Source organism: Ornithorhynchus anatinus, chromosome 8 (assembly GCF_004115215.2).
Source record: "Ornithorhynchus anatinus isolate Pmale09 chromosome 8, mOrnAna1.pri.v4, whole genome shotgun sequence".
Classification (NCBI taxonomy): domain Eukaryota; kingdom Metazoa; phylum Chordata; class Mammalia; order Monotremata; family Ornithorhynchidae; genus Ornithorhynchus; species Ornithorhynchus anatinus.
In genome coordinates, this window is record NC_041735.1 from 65,826,646 (window position 1) to 65,832,639 (window position 5,994).

The window sequence follows — 5,994 nt, forward strand, 5'->3', positions numbered from 1 at the left end:
TCAGTTCTCCCTAGTCCAAGGCCTGTGCTTTTTGCACTAGACTATACTCCTCTAATTTGAACCGGCCTTACACTTTCATGGCTTGTTGTAAAATCAAGTCATTGTTCAACGAATCAATCACATTTACAGAGTGCTTACTGTGTGCAGAGCATTGTACTGAGCACTTAGGAGACTACGATATAAAAGATTTGGGAGACACATTCTCCATCCACAAGGAGGTTACGGTCCGTAGATTGAAGCCATTGAACAGGCACTAAGTCTGCTTACTCAAAAACTCCTCACAGGTGGCTTCCAAGCTGTCCATCCCCTTGCCCCCTCCTACCTCACCTCCCTTCTCACCTTCTCCATCCCAGCCCGCACACTCCGCTCTCTGCTGTCCCTCACCTCCTCACTGGGCCGCGTTCTCCCCCGTCCCACCCTCGACCCCTGGCCCACGTCCTACCTCCTCAAATCCGCCAAACAATGACTCTTCCCCCACTTCAAAGCCCTACTGGAGGTTCCCCCACTTCAAAGCCCTGCTGAAGGTCCCTCTTCCTCAGCTTCTCCTCCCTTCCCCGTCACCTCAACTATCTCCCTTTGCTCTTCCCCTCCCTCTTCCCTTATATGTTTATGAATATATCTATAATTCTATTCTATTTATATTGATGCCCATTCACTTGTTTTGATGTCTGTCACCCCCACTCTAGACTGTAAGCCCGTTGTGGGCAGGGATTGTCTCTACGGCCGTATTGTATTTTCCGAGTGCTTAGTACAGTGCTCTGCACACAATCAGGGCTCAATGAATATGTTTGAATGAATGAATCAAAGTCAGTCGGTTGCATTTATTTATGTATGTATATGTTTATTGAGTGCCCACTGTGTGCAGAGCACTTTTCTAAGCCTTTGGGAGAGTACAACAGAACATAACCCACTACTTAAGGATTATTATTATTCATATTTACTGAGTGCTTCTTGTGTGCAGAGCACTGTACTAAGCACTTGGGAGAGTACCATATAACATCAGAAACATTCCCTGCCCGCAACGAGTTCACAGTCTAGAGGGGGAACAGACATTAATATAAATAAATAAACGAATAGTTGAATAGATAAATAAATTACAGATATATACATATGTGCCGTGGAGACGGGAGGGAGGAAGAACGAAGGGAGCAAATTTGGGCGATGCAGAAGGGACTGGGAGAAGAGAAGAGGAGGGCTTAGTCAGGGAAGGCTTCCTGGAGGAGATGGGCCTTCAATAAGGCTTCGAAGTGGGGGAAGAGCAATTATCTGTCTAGTATGAGGAGGGAGGGCATTACAGGCCAGAGGCAAGATGCGGGCAAAAAGGTCCGCGGTAAAACAGACAAGATGGAAGCCCAGTGATAAGGTTAGCATCAGAGAATCACAGCGTGCGGGCTGGGTTGTAGTAGGAGAGCAGCAAGGTGAGGTAGGAGCGGGTGAGGTGGCTAAGTGCCTTAAAGGCGGTGGTGAGAAGTTTTTGCTTGATGTGGAGGTGGATGAGAAACCACCGGAGTTCTTGAGGAGTGGGGAAACACGATCTGAACGATTTTGAAAGAAAATGATTTGGCCAGCAGAATGGAATACGGACTGGAGTGGAAAGAGACAGAAGGCAGGGAGGCCGGCAAGGAAACTGATATATAATAATCAAGGCGGGATAAGTGCTTGCATTAATGTGATAACGAAGGCGATGGTGGAGATGTCGTGAAGGTAGAAATGGCAGGATTAAAAAAAAAAATGGTGGTATTTGGTAAATGGTGGATTTAGAAGTGATTAGGATTTAGTGTTCAACCGTATTAGTGGTCACTCCCCATAGATTACCATATACCATATAGGGAGTGCTTACTTTGTGCAGAGCACTACACTAAGTGCTTGGGAGAGTATAGTACAACAGAATTAGCAGCTAATTAACTAATTAGCACATTCCCTGCTCCTAACAAGCTTAACAGTTTAGAGGTGGAATTTACAGTCTTGCGGGGGGACGGGGACGGGGACGGGACATAGTGATCCATCCACTTCTGCTCTCTTCCAAGATGCACCTGGCTCCTTTCCCATCCTTAACCAAGGTCTGACAGCCTTCAGGAGAAACGGAAAGAGTGGATCCAGGCAAGAGACCGTGGCGGGCAGAAAAACCCATCCCATCCAATTTGATGTTCTCTTTCCAAGGATTATTGCGGCGGACGGATTGAGCTAGGCTGCTAAGGACCCTCCGCGTGTTACCGTAAAGTAGCTAATTGGTGAACGGGAAGCGATAAATTGGCATTTCGGAGGGAACAGATGCTCTTTCTGCACAGCGCGAAGGGGTCAGCCCAGGAAAAGATCGTCCTGCTCTCGCCCGCGTCGATTGGATAAATTATCCCGAGAGGCCCCAGATGTCCCGAAGAAAGGAAGGAGCAGAAATCTTTTGGGATACATAATTTACTGCTTGATTTAACTATTTGATGTGATGCTGCAGATGAAGATCAGGGGAAAAAGGTCATTTCTCTGGAAGAGCTTCCAAATATCTGCCTTGATCTGGGTATAAATCACAATCAATCAATCATTGGTATTTACTGAGCACTTGATGTGTGCAGAGCACTGTACTAAGTCCTTGGGAGGGACACTAAATCACTCAGGACCAAGGCCTGGTTGCTCTGATCTTTTGCCAACCTCCAGACTTTCTGATCAACTCATCCCAGCCCTCCTCTCTCATAGCCTCCCTGAAGCCCCGTTCATAACTAATAATAATAATAACTGTGGTATTTGTTAAGCACTTACTATGAGCCAGGCATGTACTAAGCTCTGGGGTGGATACAAGCAAATTGGGTCAGAGACAGTCCCTGTCCCACATTCATTCAATTGTATTTGAATGCTTACTTTGCGCAGAGCACTGCACTAAAAGCTCTTGGGAAAGTACGATACAACAGTAAACGGTGACATTCCCTGCCCACAGTGTCAATCCCCATTTTACGGATGAGGTAACTGAGGTACCGAGAAGTGAAGCGACTTGCCCAAGGCCACGCAGCAGACAAGCGACAGAGCCGGGATTAGAACCCGTAACCTTCTAACTCTCAGGCCCGGGGTCTATCCACCGCACCATGCTAATAACAAAATAATAATAATAATGTTGGTATTTGTTAAGCGCTTACTATGTGCCAAGCACTATTCTAAGCACTGGGATAGATACAAGGTAATCAGGTTGTCCCACCTGGGGCTCACAGTCTTAGATCCCATTTTACAGATAAGGGAACTGAGGCTCAGAGAAGTGAAGTGACTTGCCCAAAGTCACACAGCTGACAAGTGGCGGAGCCAGGATTAGAACCCATGACCTCTGACTCCCAAGCCTAGGCTCTTTCCACCGAGCTACACCTCAGAGCTATAGAAGGTGGGGATCATATCTACCTACTCCTTCTGTACTTTCCCAAGTGCTTAGTACAGTGCTTTTCATGCAGCAGACCGTAAACTCCTTGAGGGTAGGCACTCCTTCGGCTAGCTAACTCTCTTATCCCACCACACCCCAGCTTGTACTCTTCATTTCCATTAAGCCACGCGGCTTCTCTGCCTTCCCTGCTTTGATACCGTCCTGGCACTCAAACACACAGCAATTTCATGCGTACCTATACATTGCATATCATGAATTATGTTTTTAATATCATTGTCTGTCTCCCCCTTTAGAGTGTAAGGTCTCCATGGGCAGGGAATGAATCTATCAACTCTGTTATATTGTACTCTCCCAACCCTGAGTGCAACCGTCTGCACACAGTAAGTGCTCAAAAAATACCACTGAGGGATTGGAGTCAGGCATGGCCTTGGAAAAGGTCATGTGTCTTTCACTTCTGGGCTCCCGACATCTGACATTTGGTGAAATATTGGATGAACCTGGAGAAAGAAATTCAAAGAGATCCCCTGTGTCTGCTCAGCATAAAGATGAGTTCAGTTCTGGGCTTTGGTAGAGAGAAGAGGAATTTGCTATTTGCTATCCGGAGGTTCGTGTGTTGAACCATCCCCCCGCCCCCTACTTCGGAAGCCCTCTCTGGCATGGAGATATGTCCTAGAGCGATATTTGAAAAAAAATGGATTATATTCCACGCTGAAAAGGTTATCAGCCAACTTCCTTCCTTCCCTAGTTCCTGTAATCAGAAACCATCCCACCCAGGGTTATCTCCATCAGCAATATTTTCAATACTAGAAGGTGTTTCTGCTGGGTATTTCGCTTCTTTTTTGAGGCAGAATTTTGAAGCGGACAAGGGCTAGCCTAGCTAGCTGTCTGTCTCCTCCATTAGATTGTAATCTCAAGGGCAGGACCTTGGTTTTCTACTTTCATTCACCCTCCTAAGAAGCCAGCACAATGCTCTGACCATAGTCAGCATCCCATAGAAGGAAGGCTGAGCACCCAGTAGGCACTTGAATCAGAGAGAGACGATTATTATCATTACTCTGCATAAATATCATTTCAATAATAACAGAGTACCCAGTGTCCTATGGAAGACTTACAATTAATCAGTGATGTTTACTGAGTGTTAACTGTGTGCATTCATTCATTAATCACATTTATTGAGCTCTTACCGTGTGCGGAGCACTGTACTAAGCGCTTGAGAGAGCACGATATACGAGATTTAGTAGATATGTTCTCTGTCCACAAGGAGCTTGCAGTCTAGAGGGAGAAGCCAGGTTTCTGCAACTTATTCATTTCTGTTCACGCCTGTCTCCTCCGATCTAGACTGTAAGCTCACTGTGGGCAGGGAATGTGTCTGTTACATTGTTATAGCATACTCTCTCAAGCGCTTAGTACAGTGCTCTCCACGCAGTAAGCACTCAATAAGTACGACGTTGACAAGACTCGCATTAAACCCTCTCTAATTACTCACACCACCCTCTCAGGGTGGCACCTGGAGAGTTTCCGGTCCTCTACCAGTCTCGACTACGGGAGGGAGAGTCAAGCCGAGGCCCGTCCAGTCCATTCCTAGCCTGGCCAGCGGCTAGCGAGTGGAAGGCCATCGGCTACAAATCAAATCTCCCTCGTGCTGGGCAACAACGCCTTGGGAGAGGATCAAGGGCGGAGACTCGATCTGACTGAGTGGAAGGTGGCAACGGGAAACCACTTCTAGATTTTTACCATGAAAACTCTATGGGGGGGGGAAGCAGCGTGGCTTAGTGGAAAGAGCACAGGCTTAAGAGTCAGAGGACGTGCGTTCTAATCCTGTCCCCGCCACTTATCAGCTGTGTGACTTTGGGCAAGTCGCTTCGCTTCTCTGTGCCTCACTTACCTCATCTGGAAAAGGGGGATGAAGATTGTGAGCCCCAAGTGGGACAACCTGATAACCCTGAACCTACCCCAGAGCTTAGAACAGTGCTTGGCACATAGTAAGTGTTTAACAAATAGCATCATTATTATTACAGATCCACTACCAGAACGATTGCAGCTGAAGAGCGGGGCGTTCTGGGAGAGATGCGTCCGGGGAGTCGTTATGCGGGGGGGGGGGGGGGGAGACAAATCAATGGCATAAGACAAGACAATTACTCAGAGTTGGATCGGATTATCCGGGGATCTTCGGCTACTATTTTCCACAGCCCCCATCTCTGCTGACCCTCCCAGTCTTCTCACCAAGCACCGCCCACCCACCAGTTTCCTCTCTTTAAGTCAGAAAGAGCCTAGAGCTCTCAGAAGTTGTTTTTACCAGATGTTCTTCCCCTCGACTCTATTTATCGCCACTGTTCTCGTCAGTCCGTCTCCCCCGATCAGACCGTAAGCCCGTCAAACGGCAGGGACCGTCTCTATCTGTTGCCGACTTGTTCATTCCAAGCGCTCAGTACAGTGCTCTGCACATAGTAAGCGCTCAATAAATACTATTGAATGAATGAATGAAAGAAGTTGCCAGTCGGAAGAATCATTCTACCTTATTTTACACTCCCTACCCATTTCAGCTACGGAACTCTGATGTCTAGCAAACAAAGTCTGTTAAATAAATCATTTTTTTTTTTTTAAATACAGGGGTCATTGCAGAATGTGACATTGCTTAA

The 5,994-nt window shown here is 46.9% G+C and overlaps 1 non-coding gene across 1 annotated transcript; it reads left to right on the forward strand.

The window, feature by feature from the left end:
• Positions 1-4,844: 4,844 nt before the first annotated feature.
• Positions 4,845-4,982, forward strand: LOC114814074. The gene has a single exon (XR_003761816.1). It is a non-coding gene; the product is annotated as a small nucleolar RNA SNORA7 (small nucleolar RNA).
• Positions 4,983-5,994: the final 1,012 nt, after the last annotated feature.